Raw genomic sequence first — 21,886 nt, 5'->3', positions numbered from 1 at the left:
GAGTTGTGAGATTGATCACTGTTTGTTTTCTTCACCTTTCATTTCAGTGAACTAAATGGTTCCTTCCTATGACAGGTAATGTCGGACATGCTCTTCGTTGATTTACACATGTTGTCTTGAGAACTTTGTCAAATGCACCATTGTCAGATTTGAGACATTTGTATTTATAATTACCATTATCCAGGACTACTAAATTCACCATTTACTACTGCCTGCCTTTAACGAAGCCACTTCGGACTTGTAAAAATATGGAAAGATAATTATTTGCGCTACTGAAGGGTGAAGATAAACAGTTATTAATCTCATAACCTCTATAAGCAATCACAACCACTGTGAGCCCTATACCTTGATCAGGTAAGCGGAGTTATCCGTAGTCAAAATCAGTGTACCAAGAACGGCCTAACAATCGGCATAAAACACGTCCTGCAGCATTTGACCAATGATAGGTTGTATTGGCAAACTAGATCGTTATACCGACCATAGAATTTGCGAAATGCTTACTTTAATTGAGACTTTTGAAAACCCTGCACCATAAACTTGTTTTTCAGTAGCATGCCTGGATTTAAAAACTAAGCATACGCAGAACAAACTCTTGCGTATCAAATCAGTATTGAGATAGAAACACTCTATGCAGGTGATAATGAATTGATTGATTAAATATTTTTAACGTCCCTCTCGAGAATTTTCCAGTCATATGGAGACGTGGTGATAATGGAATATTGTTTCTGAAGTTAACGAAGGAGAAGCTGAAATCATCCTGTTTATCATAATGTTGAATTGTTAATTTGCCGTTAATATCTATTTTCAATAAAATATCTAATTATGAAGTAGAAGTGGACGACTCTGTGGTGTTTTATTTTTCAATTTTGAGTTCACAGGGACACATCGAATCAACATATGAATGAAAACTATTATTGTCATTAGATAAAAAATCGTCATATTTAAATGTCGCATTGAAGGCCACGGCAAGAGCTTTTTAGGTCACCTGAGTCACTGTGACTTCTTCCCAGAAACTATTGGGCCAATCTTGACCAAATTTGGAATGTAGCATCTGTAGGTGAAGGAGACCGACAATTGTAAATTTCATAACCCCCCTAAGGGGTCTTAATTTTGGAGTAAAATCTGGAACATTGATGTATTTCTTTAAAAATCTTTTTTACTCCCGGGCATCTAGCAGAGAAAGTGAGTGTATAGTAATGATGAGCAAGGAAGCTTCTACCAAAATTGTGAATTTCATGAGCCCCGGGGAAAGGGGTTTTGACCCCAGTGTGAGGCCAAATTTAGTATATTGTGTTTATGTGTAAAACACTTAAATCAACATCGTCTTTAATGCTATTGATACTAAATTGAAACTCATAAATGAATATTTAAAAAGAGCAGGTAGCCTTTTACCAAAATAGTAAATTGCATGATCCTAGGGGTAAGGGTTTAGTTTCAGGGTAGTATCAAAATTATAATGATTTGAAGGACTTATTTAAGTTTGATGATACTGTGTATAAAATCTAAATGCATACTTAGGAATAGCAGAAAAGGATGTAAAAAATGAATTTCACAACCCAGGGTTTTGACTCTAGGATGGGTCCAGATTAGTCTGATCTTTTAATGTTAATAAATATGTACACGTTTTATATTAAGACAATCATCAGTGTATGCATGTTTGAGGGTATTTAAGGTTCAAGAACACATATTGTTTTATACTGCTTCTGAACATTAGAATTTAGCTTAGATATTCAGAAGAGGAGCTTTGTTCTAGATTTCATAGTCCTTCGGAGTAGTGATACTTTACACTAGTACTCGGGTGACTGATAAGGCCTGTGGACCTCTTGTTTTCTACTCGTGTAGTTTTTTAATAAATTCTGCTTCATAAGAATATAAAACGGGTCAACTAACAAAGGAGCACAATCCGTGTCCATGGGAATTCCAACAGACTGTTGGAAGACGGGATCACCACTACGAACATTATTGTCAACGAGGAACACAAGGACATTTTTAATTCAACTTCAAAGTACTTGTGCGTGGAATCAGAGTGGTGTTTAACAAGCTAATTTTTGGATGACTGATCACTAGATACGAATATTTCCGTTTTCTATTTGTGTTAAAGAAGCAACTGTCTATGATGTCAAAAAGTCTAATCTTTAATTTATTGTGAGGAATGGTCATATAAAGTGTTGAAAAGTCATACGTTTTGATGTTGTTGATTTGAGAAAAGCTTTGGAATTTCAAGTTTACTAAACGTTCTTTAGATTTTTTTAGAATCCACATTTGATTTTCACCACTTCTGGCATATGTAGTGGCAGTGAAGTTCACAGCTGTTAATATTTTTGTGAGAAGGAAAGATAGAGGCTTCAATGATAGAATACGAACTTGACCCAGCAATGTATCTTTCTGTGTAAGGGTTTTTATGAAGTTTAGGAATCCAGTAAAGGTACGGAAATGACATTTATTGACTGAAAAATAAATGACGAGTAAACAAATTCATAAAATCTGTAAATTGAATAAAGTGGATCTACACTAATCACTAGAAATAGTTGACCGGGGATTTTACAAAACACAAATAAGGATGGGTATATATATACATTATATGCAGTGAGAAGATGGCGCCAAAAATGCAAAATAGTATTCTTTGACCAAATGAACATTTTAGCAAAAGGGTTAAGAAAGCCAGGGTTTCATCCATGTTTTACTTATGATGGAATTGTAACTTGTTGTGATTAAATGTTTTGTACATTCTATAGATGGCTACAATATGGCCGTGAAACTGCATCCAAGTTGAAAAATATTTATGGCTAAAATATTTCCATATTCTTATCATTTCACCATTAATAATTTATTTCCCTATAAAAGAAACGAAAATCTATCAGTCACAGATGTTAATCCACATGAAAATGATTACATGGAAATGATTATATATAATTATTATTGCTCCCTCTGGCTAGGTCTTTTCTTTACATTCTCTTGTACTTCAGTGGGACAGAAACGTGCCGAAGTTTCTTTTTAAAATAAAAATTGAAATCAAATCTCAAGTGGAATGGGGTATTGACGACCAGTATCGGTTACAATAACATTTGTTACAATGTAAAATACTGTAGTGTAAATTGCTACTACGAACATTTACAAATGTAGAGGCATATTTCCCATTACAATCAACACCTACCTTCATCATAGTGGAATGGACAATTCTATTACTGTCTGTTTTACTGAAAACACTTTAATGATTGTAAACTTAGAAAAATCTGTACTTTCATTAAGAAAATCAATCAAATGTGCTCCCCTACATAGAATGTCCATACTTCACATTGATAATGACACGGTTTTTTCTAACTAGACGCAATCGACATATACTGCTCAGGTAGACCAAATAATGACTGCAATCAACACGATTAGTTTATAAATGGCGGTGGAGATTTTATAGTTTCATCAATGTAGCAGAGCTTTTCCATCCTACCTCCTTTAGAGAGTACAGAACTTCTGTGATACAAAGATTTGTTTACATTAAAGTTCCAGAAAACTCAATTATATTGATGGATGAATTACATATACTTTTTAAGAGGGATTACAATGTACATGTATTTAACACTTAATAAAAACGAGACAGGGTCCATTCATCGTAAGACGACAGCCTCGATCTCATAACATCTAGGGTTACTATCAGATCTTGTCAAAGCACACCGAGCCCTAATTTGGTTCAAAAACTTCGATATGTTACATTTCTTTCCCAGTAATAAAATATTCTGTTATGTTGTAACCGATACAGAGTAATAAGCGTCTTGATTTATGTATCATCAAATATTCAGCATGTAAATTGGATCCATTAGTTTGTGTACATTATCAATATTGACAAAGAAGTTATTTTGAGTCTCTCAATTAATCGTTCGCAATACTTTCTAGCCCATTGCTGTGCAACATATACAGGAAAAAATATACACTTGTCGATTTATATGACTTTGAAGCTACGCGTAACTATGCGTTCTTTTATATGTTCAAACATGGATATAACTTCCATGTAAAATTACAATGATTTAAATGAATTTTTACATACATCTTCAATGTAAAATCCTTTGTATTCGCTGAACTGCAATAATGTCCCGTATGAGCACATCTCCTATCGGTGAGTGTGCTTTCATCGTAAAAACATTGCTATATAAGTAAACTACATGTAGCTTAACGGTTAATTGCACAAGGAATTGTTGCAGATAGTCCTCAGACACCTCATCAAGTTTCAATCGGTAATTCATTAATAGCTGCCTATACGCAAGTACGCAACTGCGTACACATCATGAGTGAGAGAGAGAGGCGTTAAAATATTTGTAACTCAAAAATAACTGCATTATATATTCAATCAGCATCATAATGTTCATTCAATCAAATTTAAAGTTCCTTTTGAATTTCAAATCGATTATCACTTCAATGTACATCATATATGTACACTTAGAAGACTGATTAGGATATTCTTTGCTATCAGTAGCATTTACCATGTATACCAGTCGAAAACAACAACAAAAAACGAATGTAAAGTCAGTTCAGGTACACACGGTGAGTTGGCATAACAAAACTTTTTAAAATAATTTTGTATATTGGGGGAGGGGTAGAAATTGACAAAATTAGATGATTCTATTGGTAAAACCCAAGACCCCCTTGGCCCTCACCATAGCAATCCCAGACACCTTGTCATACTTTACATACACCTCATTTTCTTTCTGGCTACGCGCCTGGTCATTGTTAGTTATAGGGAACTCCTCCATACTGTAAGTTTTAGTGTATGCCGAATATATTAATGGAAGTACCAAACCCGCGGATGCGTAGTCAGGGCTCAGTTTACCCCAAGACTGAGCAGAGATATAACAGTCTAGGTGTTGTGGGTTCGGCTAAAATCAAAAGTAAAATTAATTGGAATTGAGAGAACTATCATGTAGTTTTAATCAATTGCCGGGATGAAAAATTATCGCACAAAATCGACTTATTGATAATGGTAGGGGTGTGTTTGGAATGAAGGGTGTGCTTTACTGTAGATCGTATGTGTTGTAAAAAAAATTGCAATGACCTATAAAAGCAATAGGACCTTATATAATTTTTGTCGATTTTTATTAGCTTTTAAATAAACTTTCAAATATTGGTGGCCATTTGCTTAAAACACATATAGTTTAAAATTAGTAAGAGGACCAAAAGTTAGTATTGACGTCTATAGGAAATCAATTGGTACTCTATTCCCATAAAGTGTGGTCTAACAATGGAGGCGGATTATGCGTGGATCCGATTCACAGAACTCTGGGTATATATCAGCGCAACACAGGTCCACTGCGCTACTCTACTCAATCACATCACTGTTGAAATGTTCTATTTTTGTTAGCATTATAGGGATCACGGTGGGTGTGACCGGTCAACAGGAGATGCTTACTCCTCCTAAGCACCTGATCCCACCTCTGGTGTGTCCAGGGGTTCGTGCTTGCCCAACTATCTACATGTATTTTGTATATTTTATGGGAGTTATATGAGATCGATCACTGTTCGTTATCTTCACCTTTCATCAGTGACAGCATGCACCTTTCACACAAGGTGTTCTAAAATGGACTCCCGCCTGCAGATGTATACTCCTTGACATTCAAAATGGATGACACCTCTCGAATTTCCTCAGAGTTGATGAAATATTATTTAACGTCCCTGTCGAAAAATTTTCACTCATATGGAGTTGAACATTCCTCCATTACCTGTTACAATGTATAATTGCACCCATACACTGTAACACCAAATATTGTTATCCTATGAAACTTCACTGTCTACGATATCAGTTGTCTTTTCATTCTGGATAAGAACGGACACTGTATCTGGACCACATGTTAATCATATGAAAGATCCAATGTCCTCTCCAGTACTTTATACATAGTCACCTTCTCATTAAAGTGTGGTGTTAACAGGATTTGATGACGATATAGCGTATAATACATGTCTTGCACACAGGATGTGATGACGATATAGCGTATAATACATGTCTTGCACACAGGATGTGATGACGATATAGCGTATAATACATGTCTTGCACACAAGATGTGATGACGGTATAGCGTATAATAGCGTGAAAGGCGAAGATAACGAACAGTGATCAATCTCATAACTCCTATAAGCAATACAAAATAGATAGTTGGGCAAACACGGACCCCCGGATACACCAGAGGTGGGATCAGGCGCCTAGGAGGAGTAAGCATTCCCTGTCGACCGGTCACACCCGCCGTGAGCCCTATATCCTGATCAGGTAAACGGAGTTATCCGTAGTCAAAATCAGTGTGCAAAGAATGGTCTAACAATCGGTATGAAACACGTCAGACAGCATTTGACCCAATGATAGGTTGTACAGTGTATTGACGAACTAGATTGTTATAACGACCATAGAATTTGCGAAATGCTGACTTCAATCGAGCGTATAATACATGTCTTGCACACATATCCTATCCAGGGAGCTCTTCATATTGAAAGTCAGTTTAGTGTATGTGATGTTCAATATAGCATGGTCTGATAATGATAATGCTAGCGCAGGAAGGCATACACACACACACACACACACATGAAATCTTTTCCTGGGGAAGAATGTGACGTTATATGGTGGTTGCATGGTCACCACATGCAATTTTCCCAATAAATTCTCAAGATTAACATAATTTAGTATTTTAGAACTGGAAGTACACTGTACATAAAAATAAACAAACATATTTATTTTCTGACAAAGTTGGGGAGTTCGGACCCCCATCCCTATATAAGCGCGCCTATCAATGAAATAAAAATCGTTTGTTGGAAATAAACCCCACAACAAACTTTGTAGTGCAATGAAGATTGTACAATAGCATAAAGAAATTTTCAGAGATATCCTTAAATTTTTGTGTAATAATCCCCATGTAGCATTGAGGTATTCTTCATAAAGCAAATAAGATCAATATCACATTGTACAGAACCTTAATCTTAAACCCATTGATTAGTTACTTCTGCACTCCCATCTTGTAAATAACTATAGATTTCAATTTGCTATATGTCAGACTATCATTATCGGTAACGATACATTGAGATCTATTTAAAAGTCTTTGATTAATCAAGATGACAATAATCATTTGCTGTCAAGCGCACATTTACATGTACATCCTTTCATAATCCTTTGTCACCGTAAGTATAGTATCCTGGTTGAGTTTTCTCTGTCATCGTCACGTGGGGATCCGGATTAGAAGACTTCCTCAGTACCCCTTGCTTGTCGTAAAAGGCGACTAAATGGGGCGGTCCTTCTGATGAGACCGCAAAATCCGAGGCCCCGTGTTACAGCAGGTGTGTCACGATAAAGATCCCTCCCTGCTAAAAGGCCGTAAGCACCGAACATAGTCCTAAATTTTGCAGCCCTTCACCAGCAATGGTGACGTCTCCATATGAGAGAAAAATATCGAGCGGGACTTTTAACAATATACAATTAATCAAAGATTTTCAGGGGAGGCCACTCTTTCGTGTCCAGAACTTCCTACAATGCCAAGAACTCCCATATGTTCTGGAAATATTTATATTGGGGGCCCCTGTACTAAGGTTTTACCTCTGGTATGCCCAGGGGTCCGTGCTTGCTACTCTTAATTTTGTATTCTCTATAGGATTTATAAGATTTATCACTGTTCGTTATTTTCACCCTTTTGCCATAATTTTAATAGAACAGTTTTTTTTAATATCTACTCATACTCAGCTAATACACGTGGTACGTAAGACCTATTTGTCATACACAATAATGCCCAACTTCCTTTTGTTTATGATCTATGAAATTTTCAACATAGGTAGATGTATTTCCTCCTGTTCGGCACTTCTTCAGTTAATTAAAATTTTGTCAACACTATATTGCTATTGAAAGTTTATTTGATACCGACCCAATCAATATCGCTGTGCATATTTATATTACCGGAAGTTTTCCTTGCCGCTTTCTATACATCCTGATGAGGGTACTGCTTGATTACTACCATATTTTCCCGCCACTGAGAGTCAGCAGTCCCTCACATTTACATGTCTCTGTTTAAAGACAACATCAAGAACATTTATCTCTAAACCAGTATTTTAATCTCGCCGTTTATATGCCGGTTTGGGTTCTGGTAAAAATGAGCCTCAAACGATCTAGAACATGTACCTATATTTCGAGGGAATTAAGAGAAAACATTGATACTGACGAAGGATGAATATTCCTGTAACAAATTTATGGATATACAATGTAGCAGTCTTCATCAAAACTCACTAGACCGACTCCTACAGACCACTGGCTTGTAGAAAATATATCAGCACTAGTCTGTCGTGCAAGTGAAGAACGTAGGTCCGCCCATGGGAGTATAACCTGCCTTAACATACCCGCGTACAGGCCTACTCATGTCCAATCAACATGGCACACTGTGCTGCACAGGAGATCGTAAGACTAGATTGAAATGTGACTACGGATAGGAAGGAACGGTCGTTAGGATTATGAGAGGTTGTATTGTTCTTGACATCGAAAATCTTTAAAGCTTCACACCATTACTATATGATATACGAATATAAATAAAAAATATAGACTTTTTATAACGTATTCCTGAATATGGAAAGTATCGAAGTAGCGATCTCGTGGGAATCTGGGGTTAGAATAGATCCTCAGTATCCCTTGCTTGCCGCAAGAAGCGACTAAATGGGGCGCGGTCCTTCAGATGAGACCGCAAAAACCGAGGCCCCGTGACACAGCAGGCATGGCAGGATAAAGAACCATCCCTGCTCAAAGGCCGAGCATAGGCCTAAATTTTGCAGCCCTTCACTGGCAATGGTGACGTCTTCATATGAGTGAAATATTCTCCAAAGGGACATTAAACAATTTACAATCAATCTAAGTAACGCATATACATGTATACGAAAACTGAAAACAATATATGATGTTCATGAATTAACCACAAAAAAGAAGAATCAGCTAGCCTGGAGGGACTATAACTAAACATAAAGTAAGCATAGTTTTGAAAGATGACAAATGGTTTTACTTGTGAATTTGTAATTTCTTCTGGAAAGATATTTGCCTCTTCGTGACAAAATCTATTAATTTTACGAATTAGGTATGAATATATTTGCTTAGGATGGAAAGCCTCAACATGTTTGGTTTTTTTAAAGCTGGCGTCCAATAAGTCCCGATTCTCGTGAATGTTGTCAATAAGATAACACTAGTATGTATCGCTGAACGGATAGAAATGTTATTAAATTAATTGATTGATAATGATCTCACCGTAACGTGGAGAAATAAAATCCCGTCTGTTCTGAACGAGCGTTGCATGATGATTTTTTTAAATTTAATATTGCTCCATTTAACACTTGATAATTTCAGTATGTAGACGTTGGTTTTTTTTCTCTCTCTCAGCCTTCATAGTTGAGTATTAGTACGAGTTTGCATTTTTATTCTGTTTATTTAGCTTTCATTTCTATGCAAATATTCTATTGTCCTGAAGAAGGGAGAGGTCGTCCCGAAAATTTGACAGTTTCATATTGTTAGTGTTGTTGATGGCCATTTTAGTGCTTTGTATATCCTTATTTATTTGACCTCATATCTATTTTCAGGTCCGAAACTTTGGATGTTGAGTGTTGGGTTTTACATGTAGTGATGATCTCACCTCTGGTGTATCCCTGTTTGCCAAACTCCCTTACAGGAGTTATGGTATTGATCCCTGTTAGTTATCTTCACCTTTTCATATATTATACAACCTTAAAAGCCCTACATCCTCAGGGTATGGTTGGTCTTTAATGGTCTCTCACAGCATAGGTTCAATACGTTATTACCGAGATGTTAGCTCTTTCGTGTTGGAGGTACGTTCAGCATTCTATTGTAAAGTTGGATTGGTAATGGTGTATTTGTATTTTCAGAGACGTGTTATAGACGGATATTTAAATGACAATTAAATTCATAAAAGTGTTGGTTTTGTTTTCATCGGCAGGTGGCATAAATTAAACTAACCATATCAAAAAGAAATTGTTTGACTTTACAATTGAATTTAAAGACATACATGTAGGACACCTCATTTTAAAAAATAAAATTTTGTAAAAACAATTTGTAAATGTTTTGATATTGCTAAATACCCATATTTGCCACAAAGTTTGAAAACAAAAGACTGGACCATTTTAAACCGGTTTCAACATTTTATTGTTAAGACATTGAAAACTTCTACAAATCAACAAGGTCAACTATGTGTGAAAGCATATTTGGTATACAGCCAATACAATCGGAAATAGATGAAAGAAAATTTTATTATTTAAGAAAACTATGCAACACGGAAACTAATCTCCTCCCGAAACAAGTCTTTACCACACGTCTGTTCAAGTACCTTAATGACAACCAAAGGACAAAATTTGGATTCGTCTGTGACATCGGTTGTATTATTCGATTGATTGGTTGTATATTTTAACGTCCCGCCCGAGAATATTTACTCATACGAAAATATTCCTTAAAGGAATATAAAACATATACGAAAATATTCCTTAGAGGAATATAAAACATATATCAATAATATTAGTTTGGAAGAATATTATTAAAGAACCTGCCAATTGCTATTACAATACAGCATGGAAAGATATAATCAACACTACTTCCGATTTTACGGATTTCAAGTTTCTTCAGTCAGCTGTACATTTGGCACCGCTTTGGACACATCCACTATCATCTACAGAAATGAAATTAGTTGGCTTCATCGCTAATTTTTTAACTCTTGTACCAAAACAAGATATCGAGCAGAGCGTTATTTGTTCCAAACTGTTTATAAAATATGTTCCTACACATCTTGTCTTGTTACTTCTAATGATCGATATATATTTTCAACTTTTAGTTGAATATGAAGCAAATACGATTTTTACATATCTGTTTTAAGGGGTACCCATGACCACGTGTCTTATCCAAAAGAGTTCATTCGTTTGTTATGGCCAATGTTTCTGATAAACAAGTCATGTAAAGTACATGTAAACACTCTACATTGTTAAAGTATACATGTATGTATATTGTACAAACATCATAACTTTATACACATTCATTATTGTATCAATGTAAATATACTGTATTAATTGCTTTGTTTCAATAATCTCCAAAAGAAGGAAATAAAGAATGAATTAAAATGGAAAAACATTATCCCAACATTGAAATTCTTCAGAACGTCTTTTTATTGGTGCATTTCGTGTATTAATGATCGATTTACATTGTTGCTTGATCAAATGACAGAAAACCCCACGTAAACACAGCAAAATCTTACTTCATTTGATGCATTCAAAATCTTGAGTATCCTATGATCTTAAAGATGTAATAATTATTTATTACCTCATCGACATGATCGATTGAAAGAATTTCAAGTTTTGTATGAGTTATTCTATTCTCCAATACTCATATTTGTGTTTCCTTGCAGTTCAGGTGGTTGCATTTTGTTTAGTAAAACTGTCTCATTTATAAAACTAATAAACATATAACGAGTCCTGTCAGTCTTAAATAGGAATATATTTCATTAAAATTACATAATTAAACAATTCTTTGCATACCACCCTTGATCGACCAGAAACACTTTGAATTTTAGACATCATGATTAAGTTTCGAAAATAACTGCCTATTTACGCTACAACCGTACCTTGTTCTTTACTTTAATATAATCGCTCAGTAAATCTTTCGTGTATTACCTTTAATGATGAAAAGTTCATTCGGCATTGATGCATGTATTTTCGTATCTCTTTTTGAATTATTTCTCCGTATTTTCTAATATTTTTAAAAGCATTGCATATAAAAGTATGAAAGTGCAGAGCACTTAAATTTCAAGTATACGAACTTCTAATGAAATAATAGCAGTACACGATTTCTTGTCTGCAAGTTATTGTAGATAAATAGTCATTGTGAACTGTAAACCAAATCCCACAACAGAGTCCATTATGTCTATAAAAGCCGTAAAAGATATTCAATATTGACCAATGCAGTTTTACGTTAAAAGGGAGTAATGTCTACATCGGACATAATCTGAAGTTGCTGTAAAAAATGGGGAAATAATTGATTATATATAATCTGATGCTGTTTGCGTTCAACAATCTAGAATCCAAATAAACTGCAAGACACCCATTGTCCACGATGCTAACCCAAGTCACCTGCTGATGCATGTACATACACGTTGATAATGATGGTTCTAACCACCCCTTACTATTGCCCTAGCTTGGCTTCAGGAGCATGATGTTAAATAACTGAATGTACACTACATGAGGATGCTTCCAGCTAACTGTGGTTCTTGAGAATATAAAAAACACCAAATTTTAAACGTATATATAATATATGCTTACTCCTCCTAGGAACCTGATCCCACCTCTGGTATGTCCAGGGGTCCGTGTTTGCTCAACTATCTATTTTGCATTGCTTATGGGATTTATGAAATTGATCACTGTTCGTTATCTTCACTTTTCATATATATACATTCTGTACAATTTACAAACTTGACGTTACACTACATGCACTACATACACGAGGCTAAGTGAAATATTACATTGGTGATTTTTTGAGAACAAGATATTGTTTTCTTATACTTATGTAAACTTCAATCTGGTCCGTCCCTGTCCCCTGACGTCATAATCTGGACACATTATATCTACACTGGACACATTATATCTACACTGGACACATTATATATACACTGGACACATTATATCTACACTACGGTAATATAGTAGACAAGTTGATCAATTGTAGCTTTGTTGTTATGGAGATTTTTAAATTACATTGTAAAACTTTAAATCCCCAGTGATCATATGAGGTTGTAAATAACTAGAAGTTTTAATATATAAACATTTTTTTCCAAATTTTAGCTATTTTAGATGTTGCTATTGAGATTTATTTTAAACTAAAACATTTCACCATGCTTTCATTCTTTGTCAATTATCTCCCCTTGGAAAGAATGGCTCTTCATTGTCAAACGTGAATTCCATTTATGCAAGTATTCTTTGTTCCAAGTAGAAGTGGTTCTGGAGAAGAAGTTGAAAATGGCAGCGTCGAAACATTTTTTATGAATACCTCTGTTTAAAAGGGGAACGGTTGCCACATCATTTGCTTACAGAGAGAACAGTGCAGGATTGACTGAAGTCATTTGGTTATCGTGCAAGAAGACCCATAAAGAGACATTTACTTACGCCCAACGACAACGCAGCACTTACACAATGACTTCAAGGTCGCCAACGTTGGAACCTAACTCCCTAGAGGGAAGTCCATTGGTCGGACGAGAGTAGCTTTTTGCTACAAATAACATATCGCAGACTGACGAATGCATATATGGCGGTAACCTAGAACTGCATGCAAGGTGAAGATAACGAACAGTGATCAATCTCATAACTCCTACAAGCAATGCAAAATAGATAGTTGGGCAAACACGGACCCCTGGACACACCAGAGGTGGGATCAGGTGCCTAGGAGGAGTAAGCATCCCCTGTTGACCGGTCACACCCGCCGTGAGCCCCATATCCTGATCAGGTAAACGGAGTTATCCGCAGTCAAATCAGTGTGCCAAGAACGGCTTAACAATCGGTATGAAACACGTCAGACAGCATTTGACCCAATGCGAGGTTGTATTGACGAACTAGATCGTTATAACGACCATATAATTTGCGAAATGCTGACTTCAATCGAGACTGTTCAAATCCCTGTACCATCAACTTGTTTGTCAGTAGCTTACCTCGATTTAAAAACTGACTATACCCAGAACAAACTCTTGCATATCGAATCAGTTGAGATATATAAACACCATATGCAGGTGATAATGGAATATTGTTACATAAATGTGGGAAGTTGACGATGGAGACGCTGAAATCATCCCGTTTGTCATACAGTTGAGTTTGCTGTTAATGTCTACTTTCAATAAAATATCTAAGTATGAAGCAGAAGTGGACGACTCTGTGGTGTCCCTTATTTCGAGCTCACAGGGATATATCAAATCGACATATGAATGAAAGCTATCATTGTTAATAGACAAAACGTCATCGATATATTTAAAAGTCGAATTGAAGGTGTGACCGGTCATATATTGAACGAAATATTGTAGAGAAGATTCCGTTTGATGGTAAATCAGTTAGGCTGTAGGGATGTATCCTACGACTATAAGCTGGATCTTAAGGACCACCTTATTGACCAAAATTACCATTGCGATATTTTTGCTGCAATTTTTGTACCACATTTTGACAATCACACTCTTTGACCAAGACCAGTATTCACGGATGACATTGCCAGATCACATCGTGCTCGTGCAGTACATTTTGTGTTGAGAGTCAGAGTTGCGACACTATCATGGCCTCCTCAAAATCCACAATTAAACCCTATTGAGCACATTTGAGACATCATTGGTCGCCGAGTTCATCAAAGGACACCGTCAAGTCAAACATAAATGTCTTGGCACGGGTACATGTACTGCATCAAGAGTGACAAGCTCTACCACAACATCATATTCAACGATTGATCAGAGAGTTAAGAAAACGCCTAGAGTCCATCATTCGTGTGAAAAGAATTTACACTATGCTGAAAAAAGCCTGTTTAATTTGTTAAATGTTAACCTTATTTAACTTTATTTCATTCATAATAGTCATTTGAATCAATAGATGAAGGCATAGTTATTTAGCGTAAATTTTCCTCAAAATATCACGCATTCTTATATTTGAACAAGAATGACAATGAATATTTTTCCTGGTGCTATTTTTTCGTTTTTAGAGATCAATTAATGATATTAAAAATAACGTCAATCATAAGAACTATTATTTTTATCTTTTAGTGTAAAATTATTCATCATACATAGGCTAAGAGAAAAACGCTGGTGTTGTGATATATTTTTCCATGAGTATAAATTAAACATTTAGATGAAAGGAATAATAGGGTAGGCTGATTGTAACAGAGGATATCTGAATCTAAACAATGGAAGCATTCCTACGTCATCCTTCTGCCGATTGTACAAATAATACCATGTCTTACCTGTTTATGTATCCTCTACAACAGAAACAACCCAAACCTGTCTTCGCTGTTTATGTACTCTCTACAACAGAAATAACACAGACCTGCCTTCTCTGTTTATTCATTGTCTACACCAGAAACAACCCAAACCTGTCTTCTCTGTTTATTCTCTACAACAGAACAACCCAGACCTGCCTTCTCTGTTTATATATTCTCTACAACAAAAACAACCCAGACCTGTCTTCTCTGTTTATTCTCTACAACAGAACAACCCAAACATGTCTTCTCTGTTTATATATTCTCTACAACAGAAACAACCCAGACCTGCCTTCTCTGTTTATGTATTCTCTACAACAGAACAACCCAGACCTGTCTTCTCTGTTTATGTACTCTCTACAACAGAAACAACCCAGGCATATCTTCCCTATATGTTTAACAATATTATCAAATTTGCTAAACCCGGGCAGCATATTCGATCACGTTATGCACTCGACAGAATCCATCAAACACGATTTGATGGACCTTGACGCCGCCATATATTCACTCTGCAGAGATTGGTACCCTCGACGCCCTCCATGCATTCACTCTACTGAAGCCAGCAATCACGGTGTCGTTGACCTTGACCCTGGCATGCTTTCACTCTACTGAAGCCAGCAATCACGGTGTGATGGACCTTGACCTCACCATGCATTCACACTGCAGAAACCAGCAAACACGAGGAAAGATGAAGATAACGAACAGCGATCAATCTCATAACTCCTATAAGCAATACAACAAAACAGAGAGCTGGGCAAACACGACACACCAGAGGTTGGATCATACACCCGCCGTGAGCCCTATATCTTGATCAGGTAAACGGAGTTATCCGTAGTCAAAACAGTGTGCCAAGAACGGCCTAACAATCGGCATGAAAGACGCCAGACAGCATTTGACTCAATGATGTATTGGTAAACTAGATCGTGATAACGACTACAGAATTTGCGAAATGCTGACTTTAAAGCAGACTGGTGTGATAGACCTCGACGCCCGCTATGCATTCATTTTACATTAGACACCAATAAAATCATCTATTTTAGTCATTGTATAAATAGATCGCCATGAATTCTTTATAATTCATATTGCTTATTCGTATTTAAGAATTGAAAATGCAGGGAAAGCTGACTTATTGACAGAAGAGTCATTATTCATATTGTAATAGCGATAGCATCTGAAGGTCGACATTGTTTACATAGTCAGCAGAGTTTTCTGTTTACACTTGTCTCTATTCGAGCCATTGATTGATATCCATGTAACAGATTCTACTCTATTTTGATGGTAATTGCCGATGACAAACATAGTTTTATTTTACATGTAACAGTCTTCTGACATCGGCTTTTAATGTCAGATCCAGATGTTCAACTGGCATAAACCATTTTATGGCCATACATGTTACATCCAGTATAATGAATTCTGATTTGATGGTGATTTCTTGCATAATTATTTGGACATTTAATTTGACAACAGTTGCACGGTTTCGTGTAAGTGCTATAAATATCCGCGGCAGGGGTGCTAGTTTTCCTTATGAGGTCTACAAAATTTGGCAAAATACCTATTTACGCCTCAGACAAGAACATGTGCATCTTGAAATGCAATATGATGCTGTTGGAAGCAGTATTGGAAGAGATGCGATATTCGCTAATGCTGATATTGAATATGCCGGTTCAGATAATCTTATGTCTGATACGGAAAGGGTAGCATATCCAGACCTTATTGAATTTCCAACCATGACAGGGTGAGTTCTATTTAACCACCGTTTCTATTTTAGTACACCGGTACCGTAGTCCTTTTTTAACCGGAGAATTGAAGATTTGTTAATTTCTTTAAACGATTTCTTTGTATCTTGATTTACATCTCATTTGAGAATCTTTCACTCTCATGGCGCTCGTTGCATGCAGTAACAGGGTAGTTTCTAAATCATTCCAACACCTAACGTGACACACAGGACATAAGCCTTTGGTCAATCGACTCTGGAAAAAAATCGTTGGACCAATTTCTACCATGTCAGGCGATCCTCGACGTCTGTTGATCTGCTGTTATTAATGTCAGTTTCACATATTCTATTAAATTTCAGACTGCTCAAGTCTTTGTTACAGTTGTTAGAAGTTACAATAACTTCTTGTGGGTGCAAGTTGCTTTGTATACCGATCACGTCGTACTCTGGTCACTTCGTATCATAGTTTCAGAAGTCCCTCTGTACCTAGTAACGCAGGGTACGAAGTGACTCTTAATGAGATATGCTTTCCCATGGGTGTAGGGTACGAAATAGCCGGAGATAATGTACGGAGTGACTCCTATATCTTGAAATACGACGGATACAACGGAAATAATCACGAAAGGTATGTTTTCCAGTATTCTTAAAGACTTAGTCTTTAAAAAAAAGAGGAGTTACCAATCAAATACTTAAAACTTGTCCATAATGAAAAAACATAGAATATTTCTGTCGATAAACTTAAACAATTTTTGTTTGATTTTCAGAATGATACACGCATTTTCGACGTGTGGGAGCGTACTCTGTTGGAAAAGTGCCAATGTCCACTCTGTTGCCACGCCTAGGACGCGTTTACGCCCCGCCTAGGACGCGTTTACGCCCCGCCTAGGACGCGTTCACGCCCCGCCTAGGATGCGTTTACGCCCCAGTTTGAGCCTCAAGCATTTCCATATTACGTTTGTGTGCAATCACGTGGCTATTGTTTTATTTTAACACTATTTGTTTTGTAGGACATGCAGATGCTTTGTCCCTGTAGACATACATGCATTTAGTACTTGGTGTTTTAAGTAAATATGCTGAAAGAAAATCAACACTTTACTTTTTATTTTTCTACGAGGTTAAAAGGGGTCCATGGACCACAGCACTCACCAGAGTCACCTCGGTCTTGCTGTTTTTCGGGCAATTTTAAAAATATTTTTACTCTTTTTTATTCCCCCCGAAAATTTTTGATCTTATATTATGACCCCACCCTAGACCCACGGGGTCATGATTTAACCCAACTTGATTCCACGAAACATAGAGGTGTTTTAATATAAATATTACAAAAGTGGCCATGCTGTTCTGAACAAGATTTATCTCTACATTCATGTAATGCCTTGGTTAGTTGGTTGGTGTATGTTGTTTAACGTCCCACGCGAGAATCTTTTACTCATATGGAGACGTCACCATTGTTAGTGAAGGACTTCAAAATTTGCCTATGCTTGGCGCTTATTGCCTTTGAGCAGGGATATTTGTGGCATGGGGCCTCGGTTTTTGCGGTCTCATTCTAAAGACCACCCCATTTACGACAAGCAAGGAATACTGAGGACCTATTCTAACCCGGATCCCCACGGGACCATGTAATAAGTAAAATTTGATCCCTGATTTATCAGCTCCACCATAAATTCAGAGTCTATAATTTGAAGGACAAAATTAACACGACTAAGAAATGTTTCCATACCACTATGATTTTTGTGCAGCCCTGCTATTCTTGTGAAGACTTTCCCAAAAATTTCCTACATATTCCAATGTTAAACTTAGAATTCCTACTTTATATGACAAATATTGGCCAGGATCCAGTTGCACAAAAGTTAGTTACGTTTAACTGACAGTTTTAACGCTATATAAATGTAAGAGTTAATGGCAATTTTGCAGTCAGTTAAAGTTAACAGATTTTTGTGCAACTGATTCCTGCTGCTCTTGAGAAGATTTTTTTTAGAAATATATATACCCATTTCAATTTTATATCCTTAATGTGGCCCCATCCTACCTCCTGGAACCATGATTCAAACAAACCTGAATATGTATTACCTGAGGATGCTTGCATATTGATTATGCTATTCCTGACCCTATTGCTCTTAATAATAAGATTTTAAAAATATATTTTAACGTGAAACTTTGATCTCCTATTGAGACCCCATCTTACCCTCACCCCTCCTCAGAAAATAAGATTTTCTCCTATATATTCTTAAGTTAAACTTTGATCCCCTGTTTTGGTCCCCAACCTACCCTCCTAGGCCATGATTTGAATAAACTGGATTCACTACCTGAGAATGTTTCCATTTTAATACGACTAATTATGGCCTTTTTTAAGTTTCCCCCCTATAATACCATTTAAAAAATTTATTCCTTATTGCGGCCCCATTCTACCATATGGGGCCATGATTTGAAGAAACTCCAATCTTGCTTATTGATATGACTAATCATGATCTTGGTGTTCTACAAGTATATTCTAAATACTCATATGTAAAACTTTGATCCCCTATTGTGGGACCCATCCTATTCCCTGAAACCATTATTGGAGTGGTTCTTGGGAATAGTTTTTAATGATCACACCATATTTTACCCTTTTATTCATTATATTTCCTTGGAACCCTAATGGCAATCGCCCTTCATTTGAAGATTTTTAATTCCCTTTACCCAAGATTGCCCAAAGTTTGATTGAAATTGGTCCAGTGGTTCTAAAGAAGTCGATGTGTAATGATTACAGAAGAACAGTAGACAACGTATGATCAGCTCTTATAACTCAGGAGAACTGAAAAGTGTATTCCTAGAGTAGTAAAAACGAAAATAAATTTTCTTATAACCACTGTGTGGTGTTTAAAAGCTGAAAACTGACTGCATAACCAACATCAAGATATAGAAAATCACTTCGTATCCTTCTCGTGACCACTTTGTACGTACACCCAGGGTAAAACATTCTAGGAATCAATTTGTACCCTGTTAACTGGGTACAATGCGATTTCCGAAAGTAGGATACGAAGTGGCATTCTTGATACGAAGTGGTAATGTAGGTACGAAGTGGTCAGGGTACGACATCACTGGAAACTAGAAAATTATATTCTAGTTACATTCATTGTTATACTTCCTTTTTTTGGAAACTGAATCTTGATTTACATTAATAGATACAATGTTTTTTACACAGATATGGACTGCGTTTCTGACTTCACAGTATTGACTTTTAACTTTGTGAATTACCCATCCCACTACCATCAACTTTTGATATCCATGTTCCAAATTTCTTATGGCAAAATTCTACCATCTCTCATATATATCAAATCACCTTTGAACATTGTGTCATTTTTACTCTGACCTTTGGCCCCGCAATAAATATCATTAATGCAGTCTGTATTATAATCTAGAGAATGTAACATTATGGAAGAAACACATTAACAAATTCCACAACTTTAGCTTGTGTCTTACCTGTTTTTCAGACGACATGTAACACAATAAACTCGACAACTAACTCTCTAGTGTACTTGTGACATTGTTTTTGTTTGTTTTTGTTTTACGTCGGGAATTTTTCGCGTATCGAGATGTCGCCAGCTGTAGGTGGAGTGTCGTAAATATAGACCTACAGGTATGCATGACACTCAGAGACTGCAACGCCTTCCGAGACACGGGACCTCGGGTTTTTAAAGATCTGCAACTTTCACTTCTGAATGCTGAACGTTTGGTGAAGATGCAATCACGGATTTAAATGTCTTAGGATAGGAAGTATTCTCTGTAGCTAATTGCGTTTGACTGTTTCATCGATCAGTTATACTAATTACAAAGATGTGTAGTCGTGGTGCGCCTCGTCTGCACCAATATTTTTTTTATATCTAATTTGATGTTGTTTTTTGTAAACACCACTTAGTTAACATAGTAACGCAAGATGTTCCGGATGCATATAATGGTGCAGATCATGTCACGTGGTCATTGATGGCCTGGTGCTGTCGTGACTCTCAGAGATACTCCCACTAACATTATATTGCATAGAGGAAGTGTTTGAATTGTTGCATACATGAATTGAATGATCGATATCTTTAATTCAAATGAATTGAAGAACAATTTTAGAATAATTACGTGCATTAGTTATGTTATATTTATTGATATCATATACAGTAAATAAAACTTGATTATCAGGAAGTAACTTGGAGCTCCAAATTATATGTTCTTTATGTAACATAAATGATCTATCTCCATATTGAAAATTAGATAATGATTTTACGAATGCAATTGTAATCCGTTTTACCGAATAGTTTACCAAAGACAAAATCAACGGTCGTTTATGATTTCAAAATTTGTAACTCAGTATTCCGAATGTGTTTATAGTGGTAGTTTTAGTCCAGTGTGACAATTTAAGGGCAAACTTATGAATGCACATCATTTCTTCTCCTCAAACACAATAATTGAAAGCATAATGCACTATATGAATGACAAACAGAAAAACTACGATATTGTAAACAATGGTCTGATTTCTTGGACATTGTCAGGTAGTGTACAATCTAATTTTGGTAAGTTAAAAATGTTTTGACTTTAAAGTTATTAGGCGCAAACTTCCCAGGACAGTCCCGGATCATTCGATATCTGACATATTGGACAGTTTTTGACTTATTACTTACTTCCCAGATCTGTGTCATCACAAAACATGTTCAATCAAAATAACCAAAATGTGTTTATCCATGTGCTTGTGCATATCAGTAACTGTTAATAAATTATTACAAAAAGTCGTAACAGTGACTTCTATAATCACGGGAAAAATTAAGAACATCGAAAATATTAGATGAATATCGTATTTGAAAATTTATCGATGTGTCAGATTGTTCCTCTCGTGAGGAGTTGTCCTTCGTTGAATGAAATGTGTATATATAAATAATACAACTACAAATCTTCATAGAATGATAAATATGGGCTTATTCAAAAGTATTATATATAACTAACACTGAACACCTACACAATTTATGCTGATCATGTTGTAAACCAATCGCAACTTCTCGGCTTTCCGGAAAGACCCGAGAATGTGCGATTGGGTGTATAACTAAGCGTCTATGATGTAGCCTCATTCTGGGCGCTTTGTTCTGGCTGATTCAAGACTAAAATCAAGGATTGAAGAAATGAGCATGCATATATTTTTTATTCAATAATTATCAAAACTTATTTCTTCTGTAAGA

At 36.1% G+C, this 21,886-nt stretch overlaps 1 protein-coding gene across 1 annotated transcript in view; it reads left to right on the top strand.

Annotated features, from left to right (window-relative positions):
- The window catches only part of LOC125678215 (guanylate cyclase 2G-like), a 33,837-nt gene that overhangs the window by 6,915 nt on the left and 5,036 nt on the right, over positions 1–21,886 (top strand). The gene's annotated exons all lie outside the window — the stretch shown is intronic.

This window comes from Ostrea edulis, chromosome 1 (genome assembly GCF_947568905.1).
Source record: "Ostrea edulis chromosome 1, xbOstEdul1.1, whole genome shotgun sequence".
NCBI classification, from domain to species: domain Eukaryota; kingdom Metazoa; phylum Mollusca; class Bivalvia; order Ostreida; family Ostreidae; genus Ostrea; species Ostrea edulis.
Note: the sequence above shows the minus strand (reverse complement) of the source record. Positions and strands in the feature narration are given on the sequence as shown.